This window comes from Oncorhynchus masou, chromosome 9 (assembly GCF_036934945.1).
Source record: "Oncorhynchus masou masou isolate Uvic2021 chromosome 9, UVic_Omas_1.1, whole genome shotgun sequence".
Taxonomy (NCBI): Eukaryota; Metazoa; Chordata; class Actinopteri; order Salmoniformes; family Salmonidae; genus Oncorhynchus; species Oncorhynchus masou.
The window spans coordinates 78,544,274-78,564,273 of NC_088220.1; the positions used below are offsets into that span (position 1 = coordinate 78,544,274).

A 20,000-nucleotide genomic window follows, 5' to 3' on the forward strand; every position below is an offset into this window, starting at 1 on the left:
AGGGGGGGAGGGAGGGAGGGATGGGGGAGAGGGGAGGGATGGATGGAGGAATGGGGGAGAGGGATGGAGGGGGAGGGAGGGAGGGGGGGGGGAGGGGGAGATTGGGATGGGGAGATGGAGGGATGGATGGAGGAATGGGGGGGAGGGAGGGAGGGGAGGGATGGGATGGAGGAATGGGGGAGAGGGAGGGAGGGGGAGGGAGATTGGGATGGTGGAGATGGAGGGATGGATGGAGGAATGGGGGAGAGGGATGGAGGGGGGGAGGGGGGAAGGGAGGGAGGGGGGATTGGGATGGGTGGAGATGGAGGGATGGATGGAGGAATGGGGGGAGGGATGGAGGGGAGGGGGAGGGAGGGGGGGGGATGGGGGGGATGGGATGGGGGAGAGGATGGAGGGAGGGATGGAGGAAGGGGGGGAGGGATGGGGGGAGGGGGAGGAGATTGGGATGGGGGGAGGGATGGAGGGATGGATGGAGGAATGGGGGATGGAGGGATGGAGGGGGGAGGGAGGGATGGGGAGATGGAGGGATGGATGGAGGGGAGGATGGAGGGGGAGGGAGATTGGGATGGTGGAGATGGAGGGATGGATGGAGGAATGGGGGGGGAGAGGGATGGAGGGGGGGAGGGAGGGAGGGGGGAGGGAGGGGATTGGGATGGGGGAGATGGAGGGATGGATGGAGGAATGGGGGGGAGGGATGGATGGGGAGGGGAGGGATGGGGGAGGGAGGGAGGGGGAGGGGGATTGGGATGGGGGGGAGGGATGGATGGAGGAATGGATGGAGGGGAGGATGGGGGAGGGGGGATGGGGGAGGGATGGGATGGGGGAGATGGAGGGATGGATGGAGGAGGGAGGGATGGAGGGGGAGGGAGGGAGGGAGGTAGGGGGAGGGAGATTGGGATGGGGGACGGAGGGATGGATGGAGGAATGGGGAGAGGGATGGAGGGGGAGGGAGGGAGGGAGGGAGGGAGGGAGGGGGAGGGAGATTGGGATGGGGGAGATGGAGTGGGATGGATGGAGGAATGGGGGGAGGGGGATGGAGGGGGAGGGAGGGAGGGGGGAGGGGAGGGAGAGGGAGGGAGGGAGGGAGGGGGATGGATGGAGGGATGGGGAGATTGAGGGATGGATGGAGGATGGGGGAGAGGGAGGGAGGGAGGGGGGAGGGAGATTGGGATGGGGGAGAAAGTGGGATGGGGGAGACGGAGGGATGGATGGAGGAATGGGGAGAGGGATGGAGGGGAGGGAGGGAGGGAGGGGAGGGAGGGGAGGGAGGGAGGGGGGGGGGAGATTGGGATGGGGGAGATGGAGGGATGGATGGAGGAATGGGGGAGAGGAGGATGGAGGGGGAGGGAGGTAGGGGGAGGGAGATTGGGATGGGGGAGAAAGTGGGATGGATGGAGGAATGGGGGAGGGGAGGGAGGGGGAGGGAGGGAGGGAGGGGAGGAGATTGGGATGGGGGAGAAAGATGGGATGGATGGAGGAATGGGGGAGGGGGGAGGGAGGAGGGATGGGGGGGAGGGAGGGGGAGGGAGATTGGGATGGGGGAGACGGAGGGATGGATGGAGGAATGGGGGAGGATGGAGGGGAGGGATGGAGGAGGGAGGGAGGGAGGGGGGAGGGAGATTGGGATGGGGGAGACGGAGTGGGGATGGATGGAGGAATGGGGGATGGGGGAGGATGGGGATGGAGGGAGGGGGAGGGAGGGAGGGAGATTGGGATGGGGAGGGAGGGAGGGGAGGGAGATTGGGGGGGAGACGGAGGGATGGATGGAGGAATGGAGGAAGGGAGGGAAGGGAGGGGGGGGGGAGGGGGGAGGGGATGGGATGGGGGAGAAAGTGGGATGGATGGAGGAATGGGGGAATGGGGGAGAGGGATGGAGGGGGAGGGAGGGAGGGAGGGAGATTGGGATGGGGGAGACGGAGGGATGGATGGAGGAATGGGGGAGAGGGATGGAGGGGGAGGGAGAGAGAGGGAGGGATGGGGAGAGGGACAGATGGATAGATGGGGAGGAAAGGAGGAAAAGGACGATGGGAAGGAATATTTGAGAGAGAAAATAATTAATAAAGGCCAGATACAGAAAACTAGAATACAAATCAACCATGAAGGTCTCTCTTTCAATCCACCACATACACCAGGGTGAGAACATCCTTATTACAGTAACAATTAAATTCATATAATCAACAACACACTGTCTACTATATGTCTGTTCAATTATGCATTCTCCCTACAAGGGAAGATAGGGAATGAGAGAATAAGAGAAAGACTAAGAATAAGAGAAGTGAACATTAGAGAGGGTAGAAAGAGGTGAAGAAAGGATTAGAGAAACCAGACAGAAAAACAGGAGTGAGTGAGAGAGAGAAAGAGAGTGTGAGAGAGAGAGAGAGAGAGAGAGAGAGAGAGAGAGAAAGAGAGAGAGAGAGAGAGAGAGAGAGAGAGAGAGGAAGAGAGAAAGAGTGAGAGAGAGGAGAGAGAGAGTGTGAGAGAGAGAGAAGGAGAAAGAGTGAGAGAGGAAGAGGAAGAGCGAGAGAGAGAAAGTAAAAGTGCGAGAGGGAGAGAGAGGGAGAGAGAGAAAGTGAGATTGCAGGAGGGAGAGAGAGAAAGTAAGATTGCGAGAGGGAGAAAGAAAAAGTAAGAGTGCGAGAGAGAGAGAGAAAGAAAAAAGAAAGAAAGAGAGAAAGAAAGAAAGAAAGAAAGAAAGAAAGAAAGAAAGAAAGAAAGAGGGAGACAGAGGGAGAGACAGAGGAACAGATAAATACATTATCTCCCCTCAGCTAGAACAGATCTCTGATTGGCCACGACTGGGAATGTTTGGAATTATTCAAAGAGAATGAACTGTGGGATTGGTAATGACTCATTCTGTAAAGATGTGCTTACGGAGCGAGAACACACACATGTACAGCACAGTCGCAGGAATCAGAACACACACATGTACAGCACAGTCGCAGGAATCAGAACACACAGACACAAGCACACACCACCGATATGGTCAGTGAGCAGCCTGGTTTTAGAAAATGTACAAAGTAGATTAGCCATCAACTGATTGCAGCCACTGCTCCAATGTGAGTACCGGCAGGCAGCTGGAGGAAATATGACTGAATCATGGGAGAAATTAAGCACAGTAGATGAGAAGGAGCGATAACAACATGGGACTATTTAGGAGACAGACAGCAGACGACAGCTATTATTTAGATAGGGGTTGGAGACAACGCATAGAAGATGAGAGGGAGCAATAACAGCATGGGACAATATAGGAGACAGACAGCAGATGACAGCTATTATTTAGATAGGGGTCGGAGACAACGCATAGAAGATGAGAGGGAGCGATAACAGCATGGGACAATATAGGAGACAGACAGCAGATGACAGCTATTATTTAGATAGGGGTTGGAGACAACGCATAGAAGATGAGAGGGAGCGATAACAGCATGGGACAATATAGGAGACAGACAGCAGACGACAGCTATTATTTAGATAGGGGTCAGAGACAACGCATAGAAGATGAGAGGGAGTGATAACAGCATGGGACAATATAGGAGACAGACAGCAGATGACAGCTATTATTTAGATAAGGGTCAGAGAGAACGCATAGAAGATGAGAGGGAGCGATAACAACATGGGACAATATAGGAGACAGACAGCAGATGACAGCTATTATTTAGATAGGGGTCAGAGACAACGCATAGAAGATGAGAGGGAGCGATAACAACATGGGACAATATAGGAGACAGACAGCAGACGACAGCTATTATTTAGATAGGGGTCGGAGACAACGCATAGAAGATGAGAGGGAGCGATAACAGCATGGGACAATATAGGAGACAGACAGCAGATGACAGCTATTATTTAGATAGGGGTCAGAGAGAACGCATAGAAGATGAGAGGGAGCGATAACAACATGGGACAATATAGGAGACAGACAGCAGATGACAGCTATTATTTAGATAGGGGTCAGAGACAACGCATAGAAGATGAGAGGGAGCGATAACAACATGGGACAATATAGGAGACAGACAGCAGATGACAGCTATTATTTAGATAGGGGTTGGAGACAACGCATAGAAGATGAGAGGGAGCGATAACAGCATGGGACAATATAGGAGACAGACAGCAGATGACAGCTATTATTTAGATAGGGGTTGGAGACAACGCATAGAAGATGAGAAGGAGCGATAACAGCATGGGACAATATAGGAGACAGACAGCAGATGACAGCTATTATTTAGATAGGGGTCAGAGAGTACACTGGGACGGGGGCTAGAGGTTAAACGTTTACAAGTGTGAAAGACAAATGGGTTAGGGCAAGGGTACAGTAGATTTACCAACCCTGGGTTATAGAACCATGTTAAAGATTAGCTAGTCTTCTACATCAGCCTGAGAGATCAGGATCACATTTCGGGTTCTTTAGGCCAGTGTTTTCTTATCCTGCTCCTGGGGACCCAGGATGCATTTGGTTTTTGCCCCAGCACTACACACCTGATTCCACTAATCAAAGGTTTGATGATGAGTTGATTAGTGGAATCAGGAATCAAAAACTACAACTACAACAATCAGGAATCAAAAACTACAACGTATCCCTTTGTGTCCCCAGGACCAGGATGAAGAAATACTGATTTAGGCACATCTCCTGGTGATGGAGAACTGCAAATTATGCAATGGGTTGAAATGTCTTGTCTGTCTAATTAAAAAGTACTTTGACAGTATCTCTAACCATGTAGATGTACGTTGTTTAGTAAGATCTAACTCTCCTAAATCAAAAGAGAAGTACATTTAACCTTTATTTAACTAGACATGTCGGCTAAGAACAAATTCTTATTTACAATTACGGCCTACACCGGCGACACTGGGCCAATTGTGCGCAGCCCAATGGGACTCCCAATCATGGCCGGTTGTAATACAGCCTGGATGTGAACCAGGGTGTCTGTTGTGACGCCTCTAACACTGAGATGCAGTGCCTTGGACCTCTGCACCACTCGGGAGCCCAAGTATAGCTACATCAAACTCTAAAGATAAGGAAATAAAAGTATACATTTCCAAAATCCATCTATATATCCATCCATCCATTCCTCTCTCCATCCATCCCCTTCCTCTCTCCATCCTTACCCCATAGACCAGTTCTCCCTCCCTCCATCCCCTTCCTATCTCCATCCTTACCCCATAGACCAGTTCTCCCTCCCTCCATCCCCTTCCTATCTCCATCCTTACCCCATAGACCAGTTCTCCCTACATCCATTCCTCCCTCCCTCCCTCCCCTTCCTCTCTCCATCCTTACCCCATAGACCAGTTGTCCCTCCATCCATTCCTCCCTCCCTCCATCCCCTTCCTCTCTCCATCCTTACCCCATAGACCAGTTCTCCCACCATGCCATTCCTCTCTCAATCCTTACCCCATAGACCAGTTGTCCCTCCATCCATTCCTCCCTCCCTCCATCCCCTTCCTATCTACATCCTTACCCCATAGACCAGTTCTCCCTCCATCCATTCCTCCCTCCCTCCATCCCCTTCCTCTCTCCATCCTTACCCCATAGACCAGTTCTCCCTCCCTCCATCCCCTTCCTATCTCCATCCTTACCCCATAGACCAGTTGTCCCTCCATCCATTCCTCCCTCCCTCCATCCCCTTCCTCTCTCCATCCTTACCCCATAGACCAGTTGTCCCTCCATCCATTCCTCCCTCCCTCCATCCCCTTCCTCTCTCAATCCTTACCCCATAGACCAGTTGTCCCTCCATCCATTCCTCCCTCCCTCCCTCCCCTTCCTCTCTCAATCCTTACCCCATAGACCAGTTCTCCCTCCATCCATTCCTCCCTCCCTCCATCCCCTTCCTCTCTCCATCCTTACCCCATAGACCAGTTCTCCCTCCCTCCATCCCCTTCCTATCTCCATCCTTACCCCATAGACCAGTTCTCCCACCATGCCATTCCTCCCTCCCTCCATCCCCTTCCTCTCTCCATCCTTACCCCATAGACCAGTTGTCCCTCCATCCATTCCTCCCTCCCTCCATCCCCTTCCTCTCTCCATCCTTACCCCATAGACCAGTTGTCCCTCCATCCATTCCTCCCTCCCTCCATCCCCTTCCTCTCTCCATCCTTACCCCATAGACCAGTTCTCCCACCATGCCATTCCTCTCTCCATCCTTACCCCATAGACCAGTTCTCCCACCATCCATTCCTCCCTCCCTCCATCCCCTTCCTCTCTCCATCCTTACCCCATAGACCAGTTTTCCCACCATGCCATTCCTCTCTCCATCCTTACCCCATAGACCAGTTCTCCCACCATCCATTCCTCCCTCCCTCCATCCCCTTCCTCTCTCCATCCTTACCCCATAGACCAGTTCTCCCACCATGCCATTCCTCTCTCCATCCTTACCCCATAGACCAGTTCTCCCACCATCCATTCCTCCCTCCCTCCCTCCATCCCCTTCCTCTCTCAATCCTTACCCCATAGACCAGTTCTCCCACCATGCCATTCCTCCCTCCATCCTTACCCCATAGACCAGTTCTCCCACCATGCCATTCCTCCCTCCATCCTTACCCCATAGACCAGTCCTCCCACCATCCTTACCCCATAGACCAGTTCTCCCACCATGCCATTCCTCTCTCCATCCTTACCCCATAGACCAGTTCTCCCACCATGCCACTCCTCTCTCCATCCTTACCCCATAGACCAGTTCTCCCACCATGCCATTCCTCTCTCCATCCTTACCCCATAGACCAGTTCTCCCACCATGCCATTCCTCCCTCCCTCCATCCCCTTCCTCTCTCCATCCTTACCCCATAGACCAGTTCTCCCACCATCCTTACCCCATAGACCAGTTCTCCCACCATGCCATTCCTCTCTCCATCCTTACCCCATAGACCAGTTCTCTCTCCATCCTTACCCCATAGACCAGTTCTCCCACCATGCCATTCCTCCCTCCCTCCATCCCCTTCCTCTCTCCATCCTTACCCCATAGACCAGTTCTCCCACCATCCTTACCCCATAGACCAGTTCTCCCACCATGCCATTCCTCTCTCCATCCTTACCCCATAGACCAGTTCTCCCACCATCCTTACCCCATAGACCAGTTCTCCCACCATGCCCTTCCTCTCTCCATCCTTACCCCATAGACCAGTTCTCTCTCCATCCTTACCCCATAGACCAGTTCTCCCACCATGCCATTCCAGATCTTGGTCTCGGGGTCTCTGGCTCCGTACTTGCCGTCAGGGACGATGGCGATCTTGTACTTGATGCCGATGTGTTTGGCGATCTCTGAGGCCAAGTCCACGCAGTAGCCCTCGAACTGGTCATTCCCCTCAAACATCTCCCAGTTCTTCTTCAGCATCACATACGGACCTTCCTACATCCACAAACACACCAATCAGAGACAGAGAGGGTGGTGCGGGGAGGTCAAACTGACCAATGAACTCACACTGACCACTGACTAACAAACCGGGGGCCTATTTTGGAGAGGGAGGAGCTTTTTGGAATGACATTCACCCGGCGCCAAAGCCTCCACTGGATGACGGTATCACAGTGACTGAGACAAAACATACATTCTATGGCAACCAAAGAAAATATTACAGGGCATTTTAAAAGGCCACTGTGTGAGGAGCACTGTTGTATATCATCATAGTCTGTGACTGGTGCCAAGTTTATGTACTCTGTCTTCCCTCTAAGACTAAGCACCTCCTTTTGAAGAAACAAGCTCCACACAGATGATGTATGTTAAAAAGAACAAGTGAACGGCAGAATGGTAGAAGAGAGAGGTCAGCAGCTATAGATTGGAGAGGTCGCAGGTCTGGAGGAAGATACACAGAGAAGCTGAATTCTGTGTCTGGAGAGAACCTTTACACCTCAAACAGGAGAAATGAGCAGTAAGAACACACACGGGCAGGCAAACACACACACACCCTGACTGACACGCACATCTATCAGGAGGGTGGAGTTCCAGAGAGACACACAGGTGGTACAAGGCCTGAGGCCTCTTCCTCTAGTCTACAGAACAATCGTCTGACGTAGCAGATTCAACTCCCAGATTCAAATGATTGAAGGTATGAAACGTGAAAGGAAGCTATTATAGTATTCACACTCATAGGCTTTCAAATGGTTTTTACATCTATCAAATTCATTGAAATAGGTGTATAAACATTACATGAAATATAAAATAAAAAAAATAAAATTCACGTACACGTTTTCATTTATAATGTTAATTTACAAGTGAAATTGATACATTTCAAGAGACTTCATTCCTGGCTCACCAAGGAACCTGCCAGAATAAAGCACACAGGGAAATAGGTCACATGAAATGAAACACGTTGTTTTTACACAAATCAAAGGGGGAAATATAAACGCATAACATTTTTAGAGACATGTTTACATTGTATCAGTTACATACCATTAGTCTAGAATGATATCACCAAAGAAACACATCTCAAGCCATACTGGGCTATGTCCTAACTTGAGGCGTGTACACGACACTGTAACTCAATGTAAATGGGAGAGTTGTGTGAATATCTGAGTTACTCACACGGATCTCAAGGTAGAATCAAGCCTGATGTGCCTAAATTTGCATTTATCAAGTGGCTAAACATTACTAGAATGTACATTATCTTTAACGCAGAATCTTGTCACATTTGTACATGTTGTCCAAGCATCAAAGCACATGTATTTTTCTAAACCTCATTATCATACACACATTAGCAGCCCCTCTGAGATCTCTCTTCTTAATGAAGTCACAAACACAGACAAAGATTCTACCAAACATAGCCGTGCTGCTCCAACCTACAAACCCATAGTTAGGTCTTAAAGGCATAATCCACACTAAAATCATCTCATCAACAGTCTAAACCCGAGCTGAGTTCATATTTCATGCCATCTGTTGTGAAGGTACATAATATGCATCTTATTCCATTTTATTAGACGGTACAAAAGGGACCATCTTAAAATATGAATCCGAATGTACTGTACTGTGTGATCTAGAGACCAGATGGTGTACTGTATTGTTTATGAGGATCTAGAGAACAGATGGTGTACTGTACTGTGTATGAGGATCTAGAGAACAGATGGTGAACTGTACTGTGTATGAGGATCTAGAGAACAGATGGTGTACTGTATTGTTTATGAGGATCTAGAGAACAGATGGTGTACTGTACTGTGTATGAGGATCTAGACAACAGATGGTGAACTGTACTGTGTATGAGGATCTAGAGAACAGATGGTGAACTGTACTGTGTATGAGGATCTAGAGAACAGATGGTATACTGTACTGTGTATGAGGATCTAGAGAACAGATGGTGAACTGTACTGTGAATGAGGATCTAGAGAACAGATGCTGAACTGTACTGTGTATGAGGATCTAGAGACCAGATGGTGTACTGTATTGTTTATGAGGATCTAGAGAACATATGGTGTACTGTACTGTGTATGAGGATCTAGAGAACAGATGGTATACTGTACTGTGTATGAGGATCTAGAGAACAGATGGTGAACTGTACTGTGAATGAGGATCTAGAGAACAGATGCTGAACTGTACTGTGTATGAGGATCTAGAGAACAGATGGTATACTGTACTGTGTATTAGGATCTAGAGAACAGATGGTGAACTGTACTGTGTATGAGGATCTAGAGAACAGATGGTGAACTGTACTGTGTATGAGGATCTAGAGAACATATGGTGTACTGTACTGTGTATTAGGATCTAGAGAACAGATGGTGAACTGTACTGTGTATGAGGATCTAGAGAACAGATGGTGAACTGCACTGTGTATGAGGATCTAGAGAACAGATGGTATACTGTACTGTGTATGAGGATCTAGAGAACAGATGGTGAACTGTACTGTGTATGAGGATCTAGAGAACAGATGGTGAACTGTACTGTGTATGAGGATCTAGAGAACAGATGGTATACTGTACTGTGTATGAGGATCTAGAGAACAGATGGTGAACTGTACTGTGTATGAGGATCTAGAGAACAGATGGTGAACTGTACTGTGTATTAGGATCTAGAGAACAGATGCTGAACTGTACTGTGTATTAGGATCTAGAGAACAGATGGTGAACTGTACTGTGTATGAGGATCTAGAGAACATATGGTATACTGTACTGTGTATGAGGATCTAGAGAACAGATGGTGAACTGTACTGTGTATGAGGATCTAGAGAACAGATGGTGAACTGTACTGTGTATGAGGATCTAGAGAACAGATGGTGAACTGTACTGTGTATTAGGATCTAGAGAACAGATGGTGAACTATACTGTGTATTAGGATCTAGAGAACAGATGGTGAACTGTACTGTGTATGAGGATCTAGAGAACAGATGCTGAACTGTACTGTGTATTAGGATCTAGAGAATAGATGGTGTACTGTACTGTGTATTAGGATCTAGAGAACAGATGGTGAACTGTACTGTGTATGAGGATCTAGAGAACAGATGGTGTACTGTACTGTGTATGAGGATCTAGAGAACAGATGGTGTACTGCACTGTGTATGAGGATCTAGAGAACAAATGGTATACTGTACTGTGTATGAGGATCTAGAGAACAGATGGTGTACTGTACTGTGTATGAGGATCTAGATAACATATGGTGTACTGTACTGTGTATTAGGATCTAGAGAACAGATGGTGAACTGTACTGTGTATGAGGATCTAGAGAACAGATGGTGTACTGTACTGTGTATTAGGATCTAGAGAACAGATGGTGAACTGTACTGTGTATGAGGATCTAGAGAACAGATGGTGAACTGTACTGTGTATGAGGATCTAGAGAACAGATGGTATACTGTACTGTGTATGAGGATCTAGAGAACAGATGGTGAACTGTACTGTGTATGAGGATCTAGAGAACAGATGGTGAACTGTACTGTGTATTAGGATCTAGAGAACAGATGGTATACTGTACTGTGTATGAGGATCTAGAGAACAGATGGTATACTGTACTGTGTATGAGGATCTAGAGAACAGATGGTGAACTGTACTGTGTATGAGGATCTAGAGAACAGATGGTGAACTGTACTGTGTATGAGGATCAAGAGAACAGATGGTGAACTGTACTGTGTATGAGGATCTAGAGAACAGATGGTATACTGTACTGTGTATGAGGATCTAGAGAACAGATGGTGAACTGTACTGTGTATGAGGATCTAGAGAACAGATGGTGAACTGTACTGTGTATGAGGATCTAGAGAACAGATGGTGAAGTGTACTGTGTATGAGGATCTAGAGAACAGATGGTGAACTGTACTGTGTATTAGGATCTAGAGAACAGATGGTGAACTATACTGTGTATTAGGATCTAGAGAACAGATGGTGAACTGTACTGTGTATGAGGATCTAGAGAACAGATGCTGAACTGTACTGTGTATTAGGATCTAGAGAATAGATGGTGTACTGTACTGTGTATTAGGATCTATAGAACAGATGGTGAACTGTACTGTGTATGATGATCTAGAGAATAGATGGTGTACTGTACTGTGTATTAGGATCTAGAGAACAGATGGTGAACTGTACTGTGTATGAGGATCTAGAGAACAGATGGTGAACTGTACTGTGTATGAGGATCTAGAGAACAGATGGTGAACTGTACTGTGTATTAGGATCTAGAGAACAGATGGTGAACTGTACTGTGTATGAGGATCTAGAGAACAGATGGTATACTGTACTGTGTATTAGGATCTAGAGAACAGATGGTGAACTGTACTGTGTATGAGGATCTAGAGAACAGATGGTGAACTGTACTGTGTATGAGGATCTAGAGAACAGATGGTGAACTGTACTGTGTATGAGGATCTAGAGAACAGATGGTGAACTGTACTGTGTATTAGGATCTAGATAACAGAGGGTATACTGTACTGTGTATTAGGATCTAGAGAACAGATGGTGTACTGTACTGTGTATGAGGATCTAGAGAACAGATGCTGAACTGTACTGTGTATGAGGATCTAGAGAACAGATGCTGAACTGTACTGTGTATGAGGATCTAGAGAACAGATGGTGAACTGTACTGTGTATTAGGATCTAGAGAACAGATGGTGAACTATACTGTGTATTAGGATCTAGAGAACAGATGGTGAACTGTACTGTGTATGAGGATCTAGAGAACAGATGCTGAACTGTACTGTGTATTAGGATCTAGAGAATAGATGGTGTACTGTACTGTGTATTAGGATCTAGAGAACAGATGGTGAACTGTACTGTGTATGAGGATCTAGAGAACAGATGGTGTACTGTACTGTGTATGAGGATCTAGAGAACAGATGGTGTACTGCACTGTGTATGAGGATCTAGAGAACAAATGGTATACTGTACTGTGTATGAGGATCTAGAGAACAGATGGTGTACTGTACTGTGTATGAGGATCTAGATAACATATGGTGTACTGTACTGTGTATTAGGATCTAGAGAACAGATGGTGAACTGTACTGTGTATGAGGATCTAGAGTACAGATGGTGTACTGTACTGTGTATTAGGATCTAGAGAACAGATGGTGAACTGTACTGTGTATGAGGATCTAGAGAACAGATGGTGAACTGTACTGTGTATGAGGATCTAGAGAACAGATGGTATACTGTACTGTGTATGAGGATCTAGAGAACAGATGGTGAACTGTACTGTGTATGAGGATCTAGAGTACAGATGGTGAACTGTACTGTGTATTAGGATCTAGAGAACAGATGGTATACTGTACTGTGTATGAGGATCTAGAGAACAGATGGTATACTGTACTGTGTATGAGGATCTAGAGAACAGATGGTGAACTGTACTGTGTATGAGGATCTAGAGAACAGATGGTGAACTGTACTGTGTATGAGGATCAAGAGAACAGATGGTGAACTGTACTGTGTATGAGGATCTAGAGAACAGATGGTATACTGTACTGTGTATGAGGATCTAGAGAACAGATGGTGAACTGTACTGTGTATGAGGATCTAGAGAACAGATGGTGAACTGTACTGTGTATGAGGATCTAGAGAACAGATGGTGAACTGTACTGTGTATGAGGATCTAGAGAACAGATGGTGAACTGTACTGTGTATTAGGATCTAGAGAACAGATGGTGAACTATACTGTGTATTAGGATCTAGAGAACAGATGGTGAACTGTACTGTGTATGAGGATCTAGAGAACAGATGCTGAACTGTACTGTGTATTAGGATCTAGAGAATAGATGGTGTACTGTACTGTGTATTAGGATCTATAGAACAGATGGTGAACTGTACTGTGTATGATGATCTAGAGAATAGATGGTGTACTGTACTGTGTATTAGGATCTAGAGAACAGATGGTGAACTGTACTGTGTATGAGGATCTAGAGAACAGATGGTGAACTGTACTGTGTATGAGGATCTAGAGAACAGATGGTGAACTGTACTGTGTATTAGGATCTAGAGAACAGATGGTGAACTGTACTGTGTATGAGGATCTAGAGAACAGATGGTATACTGTACTGTGTATTAGGATCTAGAGAACAGATGGTGAACTGTACTGTGTATGAGGATCTAGAGAACAGATGGTGAACTGTACTGTGTATGAGGATCTAGAGAACAGATGGTGAACTGTACTGTGTATGAGGATCTAGAGAACAGATGGTGAACTGTACTGTGTATTAGGATCTAGATAACAGAGGGTATACTGTACTGTGTATTAGGATCTAGAGAACAGATGGTGTACTGTACTGTGTATGAGGATCTAGAGAACAGATGCTGAACTGTACTGTGTATGAGGATCTAGAGAACAGATGCTGAACTGTACTGTGTATGAGGATCTAGAGAACAGATGGTGAACTGTACTGTGTATTAGGATCTAGAGAACAGATGGTGAACTGTACTGTGTATGAGGATCTAGAGAACAGATGGTGTACTGTACTGTGCATTAGGATCTAGAGAACAGATGGTGAACTGTACTGTGTATGAGGACCTAGAGAACAGATGGTGAACTGTACTGTGTATGAGGATCTAGAGAACAGATGGTGAACTGTACTGTGTATGAGGATCTAGATAACAGATGGTGTACTGTACTGTGTATGAGGATCTAGAGAACAGATGGTGAACTGTACTGTGTATGAGGATCTAGAGAATAGATGGTGTACTGTACTGTGTATTAGGATCTAGAGAACAGATGGTGAACTGTACTGTGTATTAGGATCTAGAGAATAGATGGTGTACTGTACTGTGTATTAGGATCTATAGAACAGATGGTGAACTGTACTGTGTATGATGATCTAGAGAATAGATGGTGTACTGTACTGTGTATTAGGATCTAGAGAACAGATGGTGAACTGTACTGTGTATGAGGATCTAGAGAACAGATGGTGAACTGTACTGTGTATGAGGATCTAGAGAACAGATGGTGAACTGTACTGTGTATTAGGATCTAGAGAACAGATGGTGAACTGTACTGTGTATGAGGATCTAGAGAACAGATGGTATACTGTACTGTGTATTAGGATCTAGAGAACAGATGGTGAACTGTACTGTGTATGAGGATCTAGAGAACAGATGGTGAACTGTACTGTGTATGAGGATCTAGAGAACAGATGGTGAACTGTACTGTGTATGAGGATCTAGAGAACAGATGGTGAACTGTACTGTGTATTAGGATCTAGATAACAGAGGGTATACTGTACTGTGTATTAGGATCTAGAGAACAGATGGTGTACTGTACTGTGTATGAGGATCTAGAGAACAGATGCTGAACTGTACTGTGTATGAGGATCTAGAGAACAGATGCTGAACTGTACTGTGTATGAGGATCTAGAGAACAGATGGTGAACTGTACTGTGTATTAGGATCTAGAGAACAGATGGTGAACTGTACTGTGTATGAGGATCTAGAGAACAGATGGTGTACTGTACTGTGTATTAGGATCTAGAGAACAGATGGTGAACTGTACTGTGTATGAGGACCTAGAGAACAGATGGTGAACTGTACTGTGTATGAGGATCTAGAGAACAGATGGTGAACTGTACTGTGTATGAGGATCTAGATAACAGATGGTGTACTGTACTGTGTATGAGGATCTAGAGAACAGATGGTGAACTGTACTGTCTATTAGGATCTAGATAACAGAGGGTATACTGTACTGTGTATTAGGATCTAGAGAACATATGGTGTACTGTACTGTGTATGAGGATCTAGAGAACAGATGGTGTACTGTACTGTGTATTAGGATCTAGAGAACAGATGGTGTACTGTACTGTGTATGAGGATCTAGAGAACAGATGGTGAACTGTACTGTGTATTAGGATCTAGAGAACAGATGGTGAACTGTACTGTGTATTAGGATCTAGAGAACAGATGCTGAACTGTACTGTGTATGAGGATCTAGAGAACAGATGGTGAACTGTACTGTGTATGAGGATCTAGAGAACAGATGGTGAACTGTACTGTGTATTAGGATCTAGAGAACAGATGGTGAACTATACTGTGTATTAGGATCTAGAGAACAGATGGTGAACTGTACTGTGTATGAGGATCTAGAGAACAGATGCTGAACTGTACTGTGTATTAGGATCTAGAGAATAGATGGTGTACTGTACTGTGTATTAGGATCTAGAGAACAGATGGTGAACTGTACTGTGTATGAGGATCTAGAGAATAGATGGTGTACTGTACTGTGTATTAGGATCTAGAGAACAGATGGTGAACTGTACTGTGTATGAGGATCTAGAGAACAGATGGTGAACTCTACTGTGTATGAGGATCTAGAGAACAGATGGTGAACTGTACTGTGTATTAGGATCTAGAGAACAGATGGTGAACTGTACTGTGTATGAGGATCTAGAGAACAGATGGTGAACTGTACTGTGTATGAGGATCTAGAGAACAGATGGTATACTGTACTGTGTATTAGGATCTAGAGAACAGATGGTGAACTGTACTGTGTATGAGGATCTAGAGAACAGATGGTGAACTGTACTGTGTATGAGGATCTAGAGAACAGATGGTGAACTGTACTGTGTATGAGGATCTAGAGAACAGATGGTGAACTGTACTGTGTATTAGGATCTAGATAACAGAGGGTATACTGTACTGTGTATTAGGATCTAGAGAACAGATGGTGTACTGTACTGTGTATGAGGATCTAGAGAACAGATGCTGAACTGTACTGTGTATGAGGATCTAGAGAACAGATGCTGAACTGTACTGTGTATGAGGATCTAGAGAACAGATGGTGAACTGTACTGTGTATTAGGATCTAGAGAACAGATGGTGAACTGTACTGTGTATGAGGATCTAGAGAACAGATGGTGTACTGTACTGTGTATTAGGATCTAGAGAACAGATGGTGAACTGTACTGTGTATGAGGATCTAGAGAACAGATGGTGAACTGTACTGTGTATGAGGATCTAGAGAACAGATGGTGTACTGTACTGTGTATGAGGATCTAGAGAACAGATGGTGAACTGTACTGTGTATGAGGATCTAGAGAACAGATGGTGTACTGTACTGTGTATGAGGATCTAGAGAACAGATGGTGTACTGTACTGTGTATGAGGATCTAGACAACAGATGGTGAACTGTACTGTGTATGAGGATCTAGAGAACAGATGGTGAACTGTACTGTGTATGAGGATCTAGAGAACAGATGGTATACTGTACTGTATGAGGATCTAGAGAACAGATGTGAACTGTACTGTGAATGAGGATCTAGAGAACAGATGCTGAACTGTACTGTGTATGAGGATCTAGAGACCAGATGGTGTACTGTACTGTTTATGAGGATCTAGAGAACATATGGTGTACTGTACTGTGTATGAGGATCTAGAGAACAGATGGTATACTGTACTGTGTATGAGGATCTAGAGAACAGATGGTGAACTGTACTGTGAATGAGGATCTAGAGAACAGATGGTGAACTGTACTGTGTATGAGGATCTAGAGAACAGATGGTGTACTGTACTGTGTATGAGGATCTAGAGAACAGATGGTGTACTGTACTGTGTATGAGGATCTAGAGAACAGATGGTGAACTGTACTGTGTATGAGGATCTAGAGAACAGATGGTGATACTGTACTGTGTATGAGGATAGAGAACAGATGGGATCTGAGGATCTAGAGAACAGATGGTGAACTGTACTGTGTATGAGGATCTAGAGAACAGATGGTGAACTGTACTGTGTATGAGGATCTAGAGAACAGATGGTATACTGTACTGTGTATGAGGATCTAGAGAACAGATGGTGAACTGTACTGTGTATGAGGATCTAGAGAACAGATGGTGAACTGTACTGTGTATTAGGATCTAGAGAACAGATGCTGAACTGTACTGTGTATTAGGATCTAGAGAACAGATGGTGAACTGTACTGTGTATGAGGATCTAGAGAACATATGGTATACTGTACTGTGTATGAGGATCTAGAGAACAGATGGTGAACTGTACTGTGTATGAGGATCTAGAGAACAGATGGTGAACTGTACTGTGTATGAGGATCTAGAGAACAGATGGTGAACTGTACTGTGTATTAGGATCTAGAGAACAGATGGTGAACTATACTGTGTATTAGGATCTAGAGAACAGATGGTGAACTGTACTGTGTATGAGGATCTAGAGAACAGATGCTGAACTGTACTGTGTATTAGGATCTAGAGAATAGATGGTGTACTGTACTGTGTATTAGGATCTAGAGAACAGATGGTGAACTGTACTGTGTATGAGGATCTAGAGAACAGATGGTGTACTGTACTGTGTATGAGGATCTAGAGAACAGATGGTGTACTGTACTGTGTATGAGGATCTAGAGAACAAATGGTATACTGTACTGTGTATGAGGATCTAGAGAACAGATGGTATACTGTACTGTGTATTAGGATCTAGAGAACAGATGGTGAACTGTACTGTGTATTAGGATCTAGATAACATATGGTGTACTGTACTGTGTATTAGGATCTAGAGAACAGATGGTGAACTGTACTGTGTATGAGGATCTAGAGAACAGATGGTGTACTGTACTGTGTATTAGGATCTAGAGAACAGATGGTGAACTGTACTGTGTATGAGGATCTAGAGAACAGATGGTGAACTGTACTGTGTATGAGGATCTAGAGAACAGATGGTATACTGTACTGTGTATGAGGATCTAGAGAACAGATGGTGAACTGTACTGTGTATGAGGATCTAGAGAACAGATGGTGAACTGTACTGTGTATTAGGATCTAGAGAACAGATGGTATACTGTACTGTGTATGAGGATCTAGAGAACAGATGGTATACTGTACTGTGTATGAGGATCTAGAGAACAGATGGTGAACTGTACTGTGTATGAGGATCTAGAGAACAGATGGTGAACTGTACTGTGTATGAGGATCAAGAGAACAGATGGTGAACTGTACTGTGTATGAGGATCTAGAGAACAGATGGTATACTGTACTGTGTATGAGGATCTAGAGAACAGATGGTGAACTGTACTGTGTATGAGGATCTAGAGAACAGATGGTGAACTGTACTGTGTATGAGGATCTAGAGAACAGATGGTGAACTGTACTGTGTATGAGGATCTAGAGAACAGATGGTGAACTGTACTGTGTATTAGGATCTAGAGAACAGATGGTGAACTATACTGTGTATTAGGATCTAGAGAACAGATGGTGAACTGTACTGTGTATGAGGATCTAGAGAACAGATGCTGAACTGTACTGTGTATTAGGATCTAGAGAATAGATGGTGTACTGTACTGTGTATTAGGATCTAGAGAACAGATGGTGAACTGTACTGTGTATGATGATCTAGAGAATAGATGGTGTACTGTACTGTGTATTAGGATCTAGAGAACAGATGGTGAACTGTACTGTGTATGAGGATCTAGAGAACAGATGGTGAACTGTACTGTGTATGAGGATCTAGAGAACAGATGGTGAACTGTACTGTGTATTAGGATCTAGAGAACAGATGGTGAACTGTACTGTGTATGAGGATCTAGAGAACAGATGGTATACTGTACTGTGTATTAGGATCTAGAGAACAGATGGTGAACTGTACTGTGTATGAGGATCTAGAGAACAGATGGTGAACTGTACTGTGTATGAGGATCTAGAGAACAGATGGTGAACTGTACTGTGTATGAGGATCTAGAGAACAGATGGTGAACTGTACTGTGTATTAGGATCTAGATAACAGAGGGTATACTGTACTGTGTATTAGGATCTAGAGAACAGATGGTGTACTGTACTGTGTATGAGGATCTAGAGAACAGATGCTGAACTGTACTGTGTATGAGGATCTAGAGAACAGATGCTGAACTGTACTGTGTATGAGGATCTAGAGAACAGATGGTGAACTGTACTGTGTATTAGGATCTAGAGAACAGATGGTGAACTGTACTGTGTATGAGGATCTAGAGAACAGATGGTGTACTGTACTGTGTATTAGGATCTAGAGAACAGATGGTGAACTGTACTGTGTATGAGGACCTAGAGAACAGATGGTGAACTGTACTGTGTATGAGGATCTAGAGAACAGATGGTGAACTGTACTGTGTATGAGGATCTAGATAACAGATGGTGTACTGTACTGTGTATGAGGATCTAGAGAACAGATGGTGAACTGTACTGTCTATTAGGATCTAGATAACAGAGGGTATACTGTACTGTGTATTAGGATCTAGAGAACATATGGTGTACTGTACTGTGTATGAGGATCTAGAGAACAGATGGTGTACTGTACTGTGTATTAGGATCTAGAGAACAGATGGTGTACTGTACTGTGTATGAGGATCTAGAGAACAGATGGTGAACTGTACTGTGTATTAGGATCTAGAGAACAGATGGTGAACTGTACTGTGTATTAGGATCTAGAGAACAGATGCTGAACTGTACTGTGTATGAGGATCTAGAGAACAGATGGTGAACTGTACTGTGTATGAGGATCTAGAGAACAGATGGTGAACTGTACTGTGTATTAGGATCTAGAGAACAGATGGTGAACTATACTGTGTATTAGGATCTAGAGAACAGATGGTGAACTGTACTGTGTATGAGGATCTAGAGAACAGATGCTGAACTGTACTGTGTATTAGGATCTAGAGAAT

The 20,000-nt window shown here is 45.2% G+C and overlaps 1 pseudogene; it reads right to left on the reverse strand.

Moving 5' to 3' along the window:
• Nucleotides 1-20,000, reverse strand: part of LOC135546651 (glutamate receptor 4-like) — a 196,661-nt pseudogene that overhangs the window by 56,768 nt on the left and 119,893 nt on the right.